Raw genomic sequence first — 18,577 nt, 5'->3', positions numbered from 1 at the left:
TAGTGCCACCTCTTTGATCAGCCAGCTGTTTACAAATTTGCAGCGAGAGCAGGCTAAATGCTTGCCTGCAGAATGTTGTGTCTACTGCAGTTTATCTAAAGTGAAACGATGAATGGTTTTTATGCACAGAAACGAATTTTCGTACAAAACTTGTTAACCAGTTGCTAGTTAACCAGTCATATGGTATGCATCTCAGTAGGCTACTGAAAGTAGCGCAGTGCGGACTATTATTTCATCTCTGTGTCGTGTTGTGTAATAATTTCTTGTGGGTATAAAATAGAAATGGAATCAAAAATTAAAAAAAGTTATCCGGTGCACAAAATCGTAAGCGTCATGCTGCGAAAGAAGCAGATATTAAAAAACAAACTGAGGCTCTTAATAAATTTGTTAAAATATTAAAATATTCTAATGCAGATTGTAACCAACTTGATACATCAGAAATCAGAGTTGAAGAACCATGCACATCATAAAGTTTGCATGAAAGTACTATTGCAACTATTGAACAAGATAACAGATGCATGATTTAATTGAATGAATTAAGAAGATTTAGTTGTAGTTGACCACGAAACTAACACATTGTTAGTCTCTGTAAATTTAGAAAATTTCACCTGGATCTTCTAAATTTACACTGAATTTACTTCTAAATTAAATTAATTGAAATGGAGCCTGTTCAAAAGAAAAATATAATATATCCCAGAGATACATATGGTCGTAAATTTGGCAACATGTATTATAATAGAAAAAATGAAAACGGTGAGCTCGTGCCAAGAACATGGCTTATTTATTCTGAAACTTTAAATTCTGTTTTTTGCTTTTGTTGCAAATTTTTCGCACCTACTGAATCAAGTAGGGGTTGGGTTCGAGGTTATATCGTAGTTTGTAGTGTTCGTGTAAGCTCCTGATAAGATAAGTATTATTTTCAGTTATCGTTGATAAAATTACTTAATATTGCTTAGTTTTGTTTGCCTTGCGTATTTTAGTGCGTTTGTTTGTGTGTTTTTGGTGTGTTATAACTTATTATTTGATAAAACACGTTGCAATAATTATGGCACCTGTACGAAGGAAAATAGCAGCCAGTAATGATGGTACACCATCGTTATCAAAGAACAGTAGTATAAAAGAAATGAGTCAGTGTACTAGCTGTGAAATGTACGCTTTGCGGAGTGTGGTCGGAGTGTGGATAGATGATAATAAAGGATTGAATGTGTGTAGAAAATGTAGGGAGAATGAGGAATTGAAGTGTATTTCGGATCGTGAGTGTGATATTTTTGTCAAACTTCACAATGAAGAAAATAGCGATATGACAAGAAACGGCAAGGTTGTACATGAGAATTATGAGAGTGTGAATGTAGAAAGTGTGAATGATAGTATTAATGGTTTCTCAGAGAATAAAAAAGATGAGATAGATGCATTGAGTGAGATCGCGTTGTTGAATGGTGCGATAGAAAGGGCAAAACAGCAGCTAGATTGCATGAACAAAAGTCGACTGAATGAACCAACCAATAATAAAAGGTATGACAGGAAAAATAGGCCTATGAATGTGAACATGAACAAAATGATGGATAGAGTGCTGTATGGAGACTCGTTAGTACGAGGTGTGTTAGTAGAGGATTTGACAAAATCGTACCAACCTGGTGCGACCATAAAGGATGTAACTGAGTCTATTAGAGAGCAAAAGGAAAGGGTGAAAGAAATGATTGTTGTGGCAGGTACGAATGATTTGAAAGGAGATAAAATGGAAATGATAGAAGACCTGAATGAATTGTTTGAGGTAGCAAAAGAAAAGAGTGAGAGAGTTAGAATGATTAGTCTTTTGCCACGGTATGACAGTGAAATGCTTAAAAGGAGGGCCATAACTGCGAATGACTTTAGCGTGGGTTATGTATGACGAGTGGTGTGGAATTTGTGGACGTGTGGAGTGAGTTTGATGGGCGAAAGGATCTATATAAGATGGATGGTTTGCATTTGAATGGTTACGGTGTAAGAAGACTTGAGAAAGTGTTGCTGAATGTAGTGGATGTTCAAATTCAGGGAAACTAGATTTGTTAAGGGGGGGGGTAGATATACAGTCCTTAGGGAGGCAGTTGAATGTAAGAATGAATATAATATGCTAGAGCAAATAAGGACAACAAACCAGAGTGGGATAGTTAATATAAGGCATCAAGGTAGGGTTGGGGCTAATGGAGGTCTTAAATTCATGTACACTAATACTAGGAGTATTAGGAACAAGAAGGAAGAGTTTTTGGCCATGGTTGGCACTTCCAGACCACAGGTTACTGGTATTAGTGAAACATGGCTGACTGTAGATGATATAGCTAGTGGAATTGAATGTGATGGGTATAGTGTGTTCAGGAATGACAGAAAGAATAAAATGGGGGGAGGAGTATTGTTGATGATAGCTGATAAGCTACAGCCAAGGAGAATAGAAGTTGAATTGCAGGATAGAGAAAAGAGCACATTTGAGGCCATTTGGTGTGAGATTGTGGCTAGCAGAACTAAATATACAATTGGATGCTGTTATAGACCAGGTGATGGAAAAGATGGTGGTGACAGTATGCACAAGCAACTAGAAGAAATGAGTGGAAGGAGGGTGATTATTATGGTAGATTTCAACTACGGTCGCATTGATTGGAGTGAGGAGAGGACACACGGGAGGAAGGAATTGGATTTTATGTGGTTATTAAGGGATAACTATCTGCGACAGCATGTAATGGAAAATACTAGGGGTCAGAGAGTGCTTGACCTAGTAATTACATCTGAGGATTTGGCTGTAACGAATATGACCACATTGCCACCAATCGGTGAGAGTGATCATAGGGTCTTGACTTGGGAGGTGGCTAAAGGTGTAGAATTTTCAATTAAGACAGGGTACATGTGGAATTATCAGGCTGGAAAGTATGACAAGCTTAGGAGTTTGATTGGCTCAGTGCCATGGCATGTACAACTGCAAGGACTAGAAGTTGATAGTGCATGGGAGGTAGTTAAGAAGTGCTTGCATGAAGCAATGGCTGACTGTATACCTAGAGTCCGAATAATAAATCAAGTAGGGGTTAAATGGATGAATAACACCATTGAGCTTGAGCTGCAAAAAAAGAAACAACTATGGAAGTAATTTAAGGAGAAAGGTGACCGGCAGGCACATGAACGGTATAAAGCGCAGGCCAGAAGGGTGACGAGCATGGTAAGAAAAGCAAAAAAGGATTACGAAAGAACATTGGCCATGCAGGCTAAAGAGAATCCTAAACAGTTTTTTAGATATGTAGCAAGTAAAAGGAAAAATGTACATGGCAGAATGATTTTAAAGAATTCCGATGGTAGGGAGGTAACTGAATCAGTTGAGATAGCTGAGTTACTGAGTGAGCACTTTGCAAGAATATATCATCCAGGTGGTGACATTGCAGAAACTAATAAACCAGTAGATTATATGGGAATTGTGGTGAATGAAGTGGTGGTGAGTAGTCTATTGCATAACCTCAATGTCAATACATCTGTGGGATTGGATGGTATACCAGCTCGTGTAGTACGAGAAGCAGCTAAAGAATTGTCAGTACCCTTAACCATTTTGTTTAATTTGAGTCTCGGGTCTGGGTTAGTCCCGAGTGGGTGGAAGGAGGGGAAAATAGTTCCACTGCATAAAGGTGGTTCCAAGACTGCTGTTGTAAATTACCGACTGATTAGCATATCAGGAATCATTGTCAAGGTCTTAGAGAAATTAGTCAAGAAAAGAATACAGGATTGGATAGATGAAAATGGGATATTGTATGGGGGACAACATGGTTTTGTGAAGGGTAGATCATGCCTCAGTAACTTGCTCACGTTTTATAACACAGTGACGGCTGAACTGGATAGGGGTAATGGGTTTACAGTGATACTACTGGACCTTGCCAAGGCCTTTGACAGGATACCACATGGAACCCTAATCAGTAAACTGGAGCAGATGGGGATAGATATAGGGTTGGTAAGATGGATAGGAGGGTGGTTGAAGGAGAGATACCAGAGAGTGGTTTATTCAGGAGTGGAGTCAAAAAGACGTCTTGTGACAAGTGGAGTGCCGCAGGACTCTGTTCTTGGACCACTGCTTTTCAATTTGTTCATCGATGATATTGGAAAGGATTTGAGAGGAAGTGTTCACTTGTTTGCTGATGATGCAAAGTTGGGTAGAGCAATTGTGAGTGCACAGGATGTCAAAATTTTACAGGATGATTTGGATAGTTTGGAGAACTGGGATAGGAAAAATGGATGTCAGTTTAATGTGGCAAAGTGTAAGGTTATGCACTTTAGGGTGAAAAGAATAGCAGCAGTATATCGCATTGGTGGAACCGTACTCCAGGAGATTGATGAGGCCAGGGATTTGGGAGTGCTGGTGGATAGGGAGTTGAAGTTTAGGGGGCACATTGCAAAAGTGTCTAAAACAGCTCACCAAATCACTTGGCTTATGAAAAATACTTTAACATGCAGAGACAAACAAGTTGTTGTTCCTCTGTATCGAGCCTTGATAAGACCCCATCTGGACTTCTGTGCCCAGTTATGGGCACCAGGGTTTCTTCGTGATGGGGAGGAAGTGGAGAGGGTCCAGAGACGAGTGACCAAAATGATAGCAGGTCTGTGGAATGAACCCTATGAGAATAGGTTGAAGATTTGTGGGTTGCAGAAATTGGACGATAGGCGAAGGAGGGGTGATATGATTGAGACATTCAAATTACTGAAGGGTTTTTATAAGATTGATCCAGAAGATATTTTTGAAAATATGACTGGTGGTGGGAAGACTAGGGGCCATGCATGGAAGCTGGGCAAGAGCGTGGTTGACAAGGGTGTTAGAGCTAGGTTTTTTACTTGGAGAGTGGTGAATGAGTGGAATAAGCTTCCAGAGTCTGTTGTGGGTGCTACGACCGTGAATGAGTTCAAGGCAAGATATGATAGATACTGTGTGAATATTGAATAGTTGTTCCAGACATGATGTTAGGGCCTCCCTCGATGAGTCTGTCGACTCCTTGGAGTTTCCCGGAACAATAATAATAATAATAATAAAAGTAGTCTTGTAGAAGGTTATAACGATTGGAGAAATGTAAGTACAACTTTGCATAGACATGAGACTTCTTTAACTCACATAAAACATTTCTTAAAATGTAAGGAACTTGATAAAAATTTTAAAAAAAAAAACTGCTATTGATTGCCAGACTCAAAGCATGTATGAAATGGAAAAGAAGCATTGGACGAGTGATTTAGAACTCTAGATTGAAATTATAAAATTCCTTGGTAGCCAAAATTTAGCTTTTCGTGGATCATCTGATAAATTATATGAAAGGAATAATGGCAATTTTTTAAAATTAGTCGAACTGTTTGCGAAGTTTGATCCCGTTATGGAAAATCATGTTGAAAGGACCCTACAACGAAACAATAGAGTACACTATTTGAGTAAAGATAGTCAAAATGAAATATTGGAAACTTTAAGTAACGCAATCTGGGATACAATTTTATTATCAATTAGAAAATCTAAATATTATTCCATAATTTTAGACTGCACACCTGATGAAGTAAAACAGAACAAATGACCATTATTATTCTCTTTGTGTCCTGTGACAATGGAATTGTCAAGATCAGGGAAAACTTTTTAGATTTTGCAGATATATTAGATTCCACAGGACGTGATTTATGTGCAACAATAATGGAACAACTGGAAAAATGGAACATTCCCATTGAAGACGTGAGGTCAAGGGTATGACAATGGGGCAAATATGAAAGGGGGGGAAATATGGGCTGCAAAATTTGCTTTTGAACAAAAATCCTCGAGCTTTTTACATGCCATGTGCTGCTCATACTCTAAATTTAATCATTAACGATGCAGACAAAGTAAATGCAGATACAATTAGTTTCTTTGCAATTATTCAAGAAATATACAATTTCTTTTCATTCTCTTACAAACGTTGGACAATCCTTTTAAGGTTCGTAAAATTAATGCAATTCACCCTCTACAATATCAGTTAGGAGAAATTTACTGTGCACTTTTTGAAATTTTAAATAATGAAAATTTTAATAATGAAACTCAGCATGAAACATAAACATTATATGCTAAAATAAAGGACTACAAATTTATTTGCTCTCTTATAACTTGGCATGATTTACTTAACAGAATAAACCCTGTGAGTAAAATGCTTCAAGACAAAAATATGAACGTTACACTTGCTTTAGAATCTATCGAAAACTTGAAAATATTCTTACAAGAGTATCGGTCAGATACAAATTTTAAAGAAGTTCTAAAAACGGCAAAAGAACTGAGTGAAGAGGTAGATGGAGAACAAGAATTTAAAACTGGTACAGAAGTTTGGCAACGAAAGAAGACACGACAATTTGACTATGTGCATCATGATGAAACGCCACAATCTCCAGAAGATAAATTTAGAGTGAATGTGTTTTATACATTTCTAGACGTTGCAATGTGTTCGTTAATAGAATGTTTTGAACAACTAAAAACATATTATGATAATTTCAATTTCTTGTATAGATTACTACAAATTAATAACAAAGATTTACGAAAAAATTGTGATGATTTAGAGATTCTGTTGAAGGATGGGGACAATAAAGACGTAAATGCAATAGAACTATATGACGAGTTATGTGCTTTCCGGGATATTTTTCAGAAGGATAATTTAAATATTCAAAACCCTTTCGATGTTCTTAATTTTATTGTGTCCAATAATTTATCTTTCCCTAACTTTTCAATTGCTTTAAGAATACTATTAACCTTACCTGTTAGTGTAGCAAGCGGTGAGCGTTCCATTTCCAAGTTGAAATTGATTAAAACATACTTATATTTTATTGTAGAAAATTCTTTACATTACTTTAAAGCTACCAAAAAATTATATACAGTTATCCCTTGATTAACGCGATTAATTAATCCCTCGATGTTACTGCATATATCAAAATCACGTTAATCAAATGTAATAATCAATGGTAAGAATTACAATTCATCCATGATCGATTACTGTATTAATAAATTGTTTTATATGGTTCTCTTTTAGGAAAAATAAAAACTGAATGCAAAGTAAATGTTTAATAAATGATTGTACCTACAATTTTTATCAAAAAAGTTATGAAGAATCGTTTGAACAGTTTTAATTTTTTTTTTCTTATCAGCATAAATTCTCTAATAACAAGCAAAATAATTCTCTGGACATTGGCAAACATGCAAACATGCATCTATTAACATCTATATCCATATCCATTACTTGCTGCTTAAGCGATTCTAAACTGCAAAATAGTTCATCCAGTTCTTTGATTGTTATCTCCTTTGGAACCTCATCTTCACATTCCATTTGTTCGTTGTCTTCATTAGCACAATGTTCTGTTTCTAGAAGATCCTCGTCACTGAAATCTTTTGAATTTGAATCCAATAATTCTTTAACATCTTCTACATCGACACCATCAAAAGCAAGATCTTCGCCAATTGCGACGATTTCTTCAACCACGTTGTTCACAAGATTATGAAAACCACCTAAGTCATTAGCGCATTCTGACAAAAGGTTTTTCCAAATAGCTATCATGTAGCTAGAAGACACCTGCTGCCAAGAGTCATGAATGTTGTTTTCAACTGTGTGTTGAATGTTAAAATTCTTCCAAAATGTTTGGAGCGTAATCAAATTTTCTCCCATTGTTGTTTCTACTGCCTTTGAGAACGGCTTTTTAAGAAAACAGGCTTTGAATGTTGCAATGATGTCGTATTTGGTGGAAAAAATAAAATTTTCAAATTCTCACAGATCGTTAAGAGAATTTGGATGAAAAAATTTACAAAGAACATAATTTTTAAACACAGCAGAACAATTGGAGCTTGTAATACACCCACTCTAATGCTTAATGAGAGGAATGACGTCATCATGCTCACGACTATCTTTTTCTCATTCAGGAAACACTCCTTGAGGCCTGTATGTTTTTGCATGGTAAATTTAAAGGCGGGTTAATCAAAACTCTTTCTGTGTATATCAAGAGGGATTGTTGCAATTTATTTCGCTGCGTTAATCAAATCAAATCCCATGTTAAGCAAGGGATACCTGTACTTGGTTTTAATCCTTTTTCCCAAAGAAGCAAAACAATGCTTTGCATATGAAATATATTCACATCTAAGCTACTTATATATAGAGGCTCATGACTTCATATCACTTGCCTTGGTATGTAGCCCATAATGGAAAGCACATAATGAGCCTCTATATACAAGCAGCTCAGACATGAATATATTTCATATGCAAAGCATTGTTTTGCTTTCTTGGGAAAAAACAGATTTTCCTTATGTGGTTTGGCATGTTTTATTCAGTAAACTATTATTTATAGGATTTCAATTGTGCTTCTTCAAGAGCCATTCTCAAGTTGTTCTGAATTTACTAAGAATGAACTCCACCATCATTCAGCACACAAACCTCGTACATTAAAAACATTGTGTACCACATAGAACAAATTCCTTATTCTTTACTAGTACCTTACTTCTAAAAATGAATTAGAATAAAAACATTGTTTATTAATGGATATCAAGTGGACTTTATCCAAAATTCAATTACCAGTACAGACTGTTACTCTTCAAGATAAGAAGATCATCATCATCAAATTCCTGCCATGTACCCTCAAGGAGTGTACAGGATATGATAGTACTACATGAAAAATTTACATCATTACTAACTTCTTATCTGTAATTTTCCTCCAAATCAGTCTGTTACTTGTCAAGACTCCAACATCATCAGATCTTATATTTCTATCGTCTAAGGTACTTTGTATCGTATCAATCCACCTATATCTTGGCCTTCCTCTGGGTCATTTTGCTGCCAACCTGGCAGAGAACACTTGTTTTGCTAATCTTTCTTCGCTCATTCTGTTTAAGTGTCCATACTACCTGAGATTAGCTCTGCTAACGCATTCCTGGATGTTGACAATGTCAAGTTCTTTCCTAATATCCTCGTTTTTAATATGATATTGCCATTGATGCCATCTGTTCACGCCTATAATCTTTCTCAGGCCTCTCATATCTGCGGTCTCTAGTCTTTGGTCAAGTGTTTTACTTCTGACCTAGCTCTCAGATCCATAAGTTAAAACTGGTTTGAACACTGTCTTGTATACAGCTAATTTAGTGTTCCGACTAATTTCTCTCTTATTCCATATGAATTTATTCAATTGACTTCCCACCATACCAGCTTTGCTGATTCTGTTGTCTATTTCTATATTTAATTTACCATCTTCAGTAAAAATTATGCCTAATTAGCTGAAATGTTTTACTTGTTCCACAGGTTCTCCATTCACAACACAGTTGACATTTTCAATGATTCTGCCTATTTTCATTGTCTTTATCTTTCTATTACTGACCTTCATATCATATCTATTACAACAGCTATTCAATTTAGTCAGAGAATCTTGAAGACTTGTAGCGGATTTGTTTAGAAGTATAACATCGTCCGCATAAAGCAAAGAGCTGACATTAACATCTCCAATTTTGATATCATGTTTAATACCACTTTCCTTCATAATGAATAACAGAGAGGATAATGTACATCCTTGTCTCACACCAGATTTAACATTAAACCATCTTCCTGTACTTCCTTCACTTCTAACTGCTGACTTACAACTCAAATAAGGACTAAGTATTGCTTGATATAATGCCCCATTGACACCATATAACTGTAGCGTATTGAATAGCTTCTTTCTTGGAACCTTGTCATAGGCTTTTTCCAAATCGACAAAACTTAAATATAGATCTCTGTTATATTCCCATGCTTTCTCAACTATTTTGTCGTAAAGTGAAGATCTGATCCTGACAGCCTTTATTTGGCCTGAATCCAGCCAATTGTTCTTCACCAAGCTTTTCTTCCACAATTCTTCTCAACACTCAGTAGGTAAATACCTCTGTAATTCTCACATTCAGTTTTATTTCCCTTTTTATATATGGGTACTATGAGAGCTCTACTCCAATCATGAGGAATTCGTCCTTCTGTCCAGGCTTTCTGAATTATGCAGTGCAGCCACTGTAAGATTCTTATACCACCATACTTCAGCATTTCTGGTCGAATATCATCTACTCCTGCTGCTCTTCCGCATTTCAAGCCTTTGAATGCTTTTTCTACTTCAAGTATGGATATGTATTCCTGACTGCATGCCTGGTCAGTGTTTTTTTACCACTGTGCTGTCATCACTGCTTGTTTCATTTAGCAGTTTTTCAAAGTAATTACTCCATATTTCAAGGATATCTTTTTCTCCCATTTTCATGTCACCTTTATCATCTCTAACTCCTTTTACAGCACTCTTTCCCACATTCTTAAGCTTCTTCAACAACCTCCAGAATATTTTGCCACCTTCTTGATATTTATTTTCTATATTCTTGCCAAAGTCCTCCCATGACTTTTGTTTAGCTAGTTTTACACAGTGTTTAGCATTCTTGCATTTGTCTCTGTATTCTCTAAGAGCACAAGCTGACTTATTTGACAGGAACTTTTGATATGCTTTCTTCTTTTCCTTCACTGCCTCTTTAACTTCCTGTGTCCACCAGGGAGTTCTGATTTTTTTATCCTTGCAAACAACGTCATCACATGCCTCTCTTTCAGAATCAATCAATGTTTTCTTCAGAGTTTGCCACTGAATCTCCAAGGTTTGATTCCTGTTTTCAAACTCTTTCATTTTTTTTTAATATTTCTGTATTTTAGTCTACAGTTTTCACATCTGAGAGCTGCTCAACTTTTATTCGCTTTAAAACTTTCTTACATGTTATTCTTTTCAATATGAAACTCAATTTTATCCTGCTCAAGACTAAATAGTGATCATTTCCGATTTCAAATCCTCTGCACACTCTGGTGTCCTGCACCAGGAAGAAACATCCCAATCAACAATAACATAGTCAATGAGACTTTTCTTATTCCTAGCCTCTTCTCTCCATGTGAATTTGTGCACATTTTTATGTTGGAACATGGTGTTAGTAATAACCAGTCCATGTCCTGAGCAGAAATCCAACAGATATTTGCCATTATTATTAGCTTTGCTCTTTTCTCCAAATTTTCCCAAAATATTTTTGTATGTCTCACAATCATTTCCTACTCTGCTATTTAGATCCCCAACAAGGACCAACTTTTCCTTTTTCATTGTGTCAGTTGCCTTTTCTAAAGCATCAAAAATTTCTTCCACTTCTACCTTAGTAGAACCTTCTGTGGGACCATAGGCACAAATAAGTGTCATTGTCCAGTTCCCCATTCTCATATTTGTCCACATTACTCTACTTGAGACTGACTGCCATTCAAGAAGATTAGCCTCGTATTTTGTGTTGAATACTATGGCTACTCCTTCTTTTCCTTGATTGTCATTGCCTGAATATAACATTTTGTATTTATTGCTCAGAAAGATCTCACCAATTTTTGTCTTTTTTGTTTCAGTCACCCCTATTATGTCTATCTGGTACTTATCTAATTCCTCAGGTAGATCCGTTTCTTTGCCATTCAGGCTTCTTATTTTGATAGTACCGATCTTTAACTCTAGTGATGTTGAGTTGGCAGATCTTTTCAGATTTGTTCCTGTAGCTGACTTTTCGCTGCTCGCCCTGGTTCCCTGGCAAAAACAACGGGAGCCTTCTTTAACCAGGTGACGCCTCAGCTAGCATGGAATTTTGTCATGTTGTACCATCATTTTTTATTTTGGTTTAACCCATAAGAATACAATTTGGTTGGCTAAATCCCAAATTGCCAGCCCATCCTCGTTCATTCAGTATCCAAGTAGATACCCAACAGGGTGCACCACGAGAAGGTGAGGATTGGACATTAAGTCAGAAGCCCTGGTCGGTTCTCCGCATTCCTTTAAAGGCTATGTGGAGGTCTCCTCTCAGTTATACAACTTTGACCCTTAAGAACCCCGATAAGAAGATTGATTGAATATTAATTGAATTTTACACAATACCAACCATACTATGCCTTTAAACATGCTCTCAAACTATTGTCCATCACTTAGTGATGGCAAAGTTGATACATTTTACCCTGTTCTTCTGGCTTTTGTAATATTGTCAGATGAAACACCCAGCTCAAATTCAGGAATAACATTAAAGATTAATGCAGCCACAACAAGATATCTTCAGACAACAATTTGACTGGTAATAAATGCAATTCAGATTCTAAGAATAGTCTGTCAGGTAGTGTCATAAAATGGACTGTTAAAAGTAATGCTGTTTTTTGCAGATCAACATGTTATTTACATGTTAGATAGCTTCTTTTAAATTGCACTAAGTGCACCTAAACTTTGGTTTGTTTAAGCTACAGCCAGCTATCTTCGATTTTCCCATCTTGATATTTAGTAATTTTTTCTACTTTGTTATTAATGCTATCACCAAGTGCTGCAAAGTCAATAATCCAAACTTGTTGATGTTCATTATTTATATCAGGTGTATTGTGTTCCCAAGGCATTGCATTCTAAATTCCCAGAGAATTGTTACTGTTGTATTTTCCAGTACTTTCTCTGTTGTATGCTGCCAACCAGTTATCAGAAGTAGGAAAACCATATTTTTTGCATACATGCCAATGAAGTATCTTGGACACTAGCTCATACTGGTAATTATAATCAGTTTGAGCCATCTTGCTGCAGGCACTGATCTGATGTTCTCAATTTTTGCTTTGATTACATTAGTTTGTAACATATATTCTTGAACAGCTAGAATAAAACCTTCTGTTTCTTTTTTAATATATCCATATTGTATCATCGCCACATCTTAGTAATGTCAGTTTTTTCCCTTGGTGTCTCACAGAAATTGGCATGCAAGTGTTTATTTTTCTAGCACAAATATCGCTGGAAAAATGATTTTTCTGTTCTTTTTTGTAATTGTATTTATTTCTTATTGGAGCATTTTCTCAGTGCTGTTGTTGATGTAATTTATTTAAACTAATTTCCTTTTCTTCTTCTTCTTCAACAGTTTGTCTCATCTGTAGCAGACCCCCCCACCCACCTATTCCTCATGGTAGATAAAGCTGGTCAATATCACTTCATGGATGTAATGAATAATGCCTGGTCATTAATTTTTGAGTTTTGCAATCCAGTTTGTCAAATCGACTATGCCAGTTGTGTACCAATCACTGGTATAGTCCAAGAGTTCATTGCTTGAATTGTGTTCAACCGATTAAGTTTTGTTCTCAGAATATTCTTTCGATCTAATTTAACTGCTGCTTGTTGTTTAACCTTCAATTGGAGAATTTTATTTTTTATTTGATATATATAAAATAAAAATAAAATTCTCCACTCGAAAGTTAAACACACACGCACAACACATGTATTTCTGCCACACATGAAAGGCAGAAGAGCCTATAGTAGTAAATGCCATGTGTGGGTAGGGTAAGAAATACAATAATCTGTTGATATCTTTCTTGAACTATTGATGATTGTTGTCCTTTGGAAATGCTTCATGAGGGAAGCTGTTCAACAGAATTGAGGCAGAAGGAATGAAAGATGACTAAGAGTAACAGGTTCAGTGGGAATATCACTGGTTTCTAATATTCTTAAGTATTTATAGTGTTCATTACTTGAAATTGCTTTTATATATTTCTCCTATCAAAATTAAAATTTGCTAGTGTCATTAATTTTTCCTCATTTAATTAGTTGGGGGGGGGGGGAATTGCACATTCATCCTAACCAAATTCCATTTTCATGTTCTAAGTGAAAATACAAACTGTGTTCAGTAATGAGTATTTGCTGTGCTGATATTCCATATAACTTCAAATCATCCATGTACAGCAGATGCAAAATTTTAATATTATTTTTAGGAATATCATATCTAATTTGTGTATTTCTTCAAATCCATGTTGAAGAGTAATGGTGATAGGAATCACCTTGAAAATTTTCACATTTATTGCTAATATCTCCGAATTTATTGATAATATGTCTGTTGACTATTAAAGTTGTTTTTCACGATTTATCACAGCAGCCAGAAACTAATTCTGAATATTGACACTTTAGCAATTTATAGTTGATACCAGTAGGTGAATCCTAATATTGGATATGTCCACTTTTGGTTTTGATCACCTCCTTCCATTGAGGGAGGCTTTTCATGTGCAGCAGACTTCAGGTGGAATTTGTTTCGATTCCTCAAGAAGTTATATTGTTGAGTTAATCCTTTGTCCATGTGTAAGCAAACAAAATTTGTGTGTGAAGTATCTTCACAACTAGGCTGCTTATATATAGAGGCTGATGACTTCTTATCAATTATCCCATAATGCAAAATACATCCCCTTTCAGAAGTTTATAATGCTAACTCCTTGGAAAATATGTCAGGGGGAAGACTGTTCAACAGTACTGCAGGGATGAATGAGGAGGAGAAGAAACTTGTTCTGTGGGTTTCGAGGTGTACTGTAAAAGGTTGTTGGGTGGCAGCATTATGGGAAGTGCCACTACCTAGACTGAGGCAATGATGTGAAGTCATTAGCTTCTATATAAGTAGCCCATTCATGAAATACTTCACATGCAAACTTTGTTTGCTTACACTTAGGCAAAGGATTAAACCAAGAATATAATTTCTTTAATTTAATTCGTAATTCTGAATGTCTAGTTATTTAAGGATCCAGGTTTTTTTTTTTTTTTTATGTTGGGCCCATATACAGGAGGTTGGCTGGTAAACCTTAACCTATAGTACATTAGTACCATATATGGGTGATAGGTTGTAAAAGGAGAAACTTGTTTACATTTGATTTGAACGCCTGTATATTGTATTCCTTGGAAAATATGTCAGGGGGAAGACTGTTCCACAGTACTGCAGTAGCAGGGATGAATGAGGAGGAAAAGAAACTTGTTCTGTAGGTTTCGAGGTGTACTGTAAAAGGTTGTTGGGTGGCAGCTGTACGTGTTCCAATGGGCTTAGTACAGGGTGAGGGAATTATTGAAGCTGTTTCAGATGAACCTTTCCCATGAAAACATTTATTGAATATACAGATTGCAGAGACCAAGCGTCTATGTGAAAGTGGGGGGAGTGGGTTGGTGAGGGGATGGATCATTTATTAATCTAATTGCTCTCCTCTGTATTAAGTTGAGCATTTTGAGGGAGCTTTTTGGAGCCCCACTCCAGATGTGAGAGCAGTATTCGAGAGCTGGGCAGATTTGTGACTTGTATAGTGTTAACAGTTGTTTAGAGGTGAAGTAGCATCTTGAGCCAAAGAGAAGACCTAGTTTTTTGGAAGCTGAGGATGCAATGGTTGTGATGTGTTTATGCCAGGAGAGGCTTGATGTCAGGGTAATTCCGAGAAGAGAAATTTCATTTTGTCTGTGAATTTGAGTGTTATCGAAAAAATGCTGGGGGAACATGGTTCTTTTTTGTGAGAAATAAGACAGAACTTGGTTTTACTAGCGTTGAAGTTGACAAGGTTGTCTGAGCCCCGTCAGAGGATGGCTTGGAGGTCAGAATTAAGGGCAGTGGTGGTTGATGTTCTGTGGGTTGAAGTGAGTTGTGTAGGGTTTGTCAAATGAAAGGGAGGAATGTAGTGTGCTGTCATCTGCAAAACTGTGTATTGGGTTAGAGGTCAACTGAAGTAGGTCATTGATATATAGAAGGAAGAGGGTCGGTGAGAGAACTGAGCCTTGAAGGACCCCGGCATTAGTTGGATGGTGAGAGGATAGGGAGTCATCTACCATCACACAGTGTGCATTCAGACAGGAAGCTGGCAATCCATCTGCAGAAGTCCTGAGGCAGTCCAAATGATGGGAGTTTGCTTAGTAAACCTTTGTGCTATACTCGTTCGAAGGCTTTGGAGATATCAAGTGCAACTACTTGGGATTTGCTGAATTTCTCCATAGCGTTTGTCCAGTGATGGGTGATGTATGAGAGTAGATCGCCTGTTGAACAGCTTTGGCAGAATCCGTACTGGTGGTCGCTTAATAGCCAGGTACCTTCAAGGTAGATTAGGAGTTGAGAGTTGATGATTTTCTCCGTTACTTTAGATGGGACTGAAATGAGTGGGATAGGGCGGTACTTAGATGGCAGTGATTTGTCACCCGTTTTAGGAATGGGTTGAATATAGGCCAGTTTCCAGGTTTTGGGATATATATCAGTGGAGTAAGAGACATAGGATAGGAGTCAGTTCAGATGCACAGACCATCAGGATAATTGGAGGAATTCCGTCTGGGCCAGGAGACTTTTTTGTGTCTAATTTAGACAGCGGGTTTGTGATGTCTTTTTGGCAAAAGGATATAGGGGCATTGTGTGTTGGGCAGTTGGAATGACTGGAGGGTATTTGCCATTGTTAGTTATGTGTGCATTGGAGGCAAAGTGTGATGCCAGGAAGTTAGCTCTTTTTATAGGTAATGTTGCAAATGAGCCATCTGGGTATGATAGAGGTGGGAATAGTTTAGGGCAAAAGTTATGGCCAATTGCCTTAGCAAGGGATCAAAAGACATGGCTGCCGTTTGGACAGGCTGCAAGCTTCCTGCTTTTTGCCTGTTCAAAATCTGTTGAAGTATTGATAGTTTTCTTGCATTTGTTTCAGGTTTCAGTGTAGGCATTGAATGAGGATGGGGTTCTTGATTTTGAGCCAGTTGTGGTATGCCTGATTTTTAATTTGTACAGCCTTGGCACATTTTTTGGAGAACCAGGGTTTAGTTAGGAGACGGCAGGTCTGAGTAGTGTGGGGAATATATGCTTTCATGCTAGCGAGGATCATTTTGGTGATGCGTTCGGTGCATATGTCTGGACTTGAAGACCAGAAACAATAGTCTAACCGTTGGAATGAAGTATAGTAGTCTCGGAGACTGTCCCATTTGGCACTATTATAATGCCAAACTACTCTTGTGTGGGAGTAACTGTGTAGGCGTTGTTGCATGGGGGAGGAGATGAGCACTAAGTTGTGGTCAGAATTACCCAGGGGGCTTGCTATATTCACTGCATATTTGGAGGGGTCAGTAAGGATTTGGGGAGTGGTTTGGGTTATCTGGTATTCTGGTCGGTTTTTGAACAATTTGCGTGAGGTCATTAGTGACTGCAAATGTTTCAGCATCTCTGCCTGCATGATCTGTATGACTGGAAGAGGAAAGCCAATTGGTGTTATGGACGTTGAAATCACCCAGGAGAATGATTTTGCTGTTTGGGGAGTGGGACTGAAGAAAATCAACTTTTAAGGAGAGGAAATGAAAGAGTTCTGAGTGATTGGTGGTATTAGGAGAGCGATAGAGACAGCAGATGAATTTGACTGAGTGGGGGGGGGGGATATCTTTAGCCAAAGAAGATCAAAGTCAGGCGATTCCAAGCTAGTTGTTCTCTGGCAGGGTATATCAGAGCGGATATTCACAGACACCACCCTTGGGTCAAAAGGAGTTAAATAGTGTATAGTTAGGAAAGTTGAGATGAATAGTGCTGGGGAGGAGGTGAGATTTGAGTTTCGGTTAAAAAGAGTAGGTGGGATTTGATAGACTGCAGGTGGTAGTGGATGCTGTTGAGGTTAGAGTTGAGGCCACGGATGTTGGTGAATTGGATATGCAAGGTTCTGTGAGGCATGGATTTGACCCCAAGGGTCCTGCATGTTTCCTATGCAGTGCCTGCATGCTGGTGTTCTTGGTGGCTACTGGCGTCACTTGGTTGTTGTACTAGTTTGGATTGTTTGTAGTCTAGTACCAACTGTTGTCTTCATTTTGGCGTTTTTCTTCTAGTTGTTTTTGGAGTTAGTGTCTTTGTTCTCTCTGGGCAAAGGTTAAATCAGGTCGAGCACATGTGAGCGATTGGGAGCAAGTGTCCTTTAGCTTGTTGTTTATTTCTGTTATAAATTTGGTCGTGTTTATTGGTGAGTTGCAGGTCACTTTCACAAGACGTAGATAGTTCGTTCTGCCCCTTCTTTTGTTTATGGGTTCGATACGATGGCATTTGACTGTTTCTGGGATCGAAATTGCATTCTTCTGCAAGTTTGCTGATGTCTTCTTTTAGGGATTTACCGTTTTCTGCCGGAAAGTTCAGGATAACAGCGTTGAGTTTCCTATTTTCAGCCTCAAGCAACTCGTGTACCGATAATGTGATTAGTTCACGAAATTCGTTAGCAGGAACAGGCGCACTTCCAGTTGCGCACTGATCGTTGAGCGTCTCGAGCTTAGTTTCCAACTTTTCAATTTTGGAGGAGAAGGTATTGATCACGACATTAAGCTGCTGCTTGAGGTTTGTGACTCTTTTGCCTAGGTTTAATATCTGTTTTACAGAAGGGAGGCACATCGTACAGAAGTAGGGCTGGTTTAGATCGTTGAAAAGCTTGTGCGCCAATTTGCCTTCTTGTAGTCCATGTAGTTCATGCCATGTTTAGATAATTTTTCATCTTTTTGAATTTCTAAGGATCATTTTATCAATAAGGAGCTGGTCTTTTGTTCCTCTGACTTTTTAAAAATTTTCCCTTTTGTTCAATTGAATAAATATGATTGTCTAATAAGTAATGTATGTAGAATTTGCTATGGTTGCAGTCAGGAGCGTGCCAAGGGTATTTGCCGCCCGGGCGCAAACTTTTATCGGCTGCCCCTTAAAAAATAACTAAAAGAAATTGCATGTAGCATTTACTACAATATATAAAATATCAATGTTGCCACTCAGTTGTGGTGCACCCTTAGCACCCTCGGGTTGGCGGGA

General features: G+C 37.5%; 1 protein-coding gene across 2 annotated transcripts in view; it reads left to right on the top strand.

The window, feature by feature from the left end:
- Positions 1-18,577, top strand: part of mbc (dedicator of cytokinesis protein myoblast city) — a 643,249-nt gene that overhangs the window by 570,378 nt on the left and 54,294 nt on the right. The window lies entirely within an intron of this gene.

Source organism: Typopeltis vanoorti, chromosome 4 (genome assembly GCF_054136105.1).
Source record: "Typopeltis vanoorti isolate ZY-2024b chromosome 4, IOZ_Tvanoo_1.0, whole genome shotgun sequence".
NCBI lineage: Eukaryota > Metazoa > Arthropoda > Arachnida > Uropygi > Thelyphonidae > Typopeltis > Typopeltis vanoorti.
This window is presented reverse-complemented; position numbering and strand designations above follow the sequence as displayed.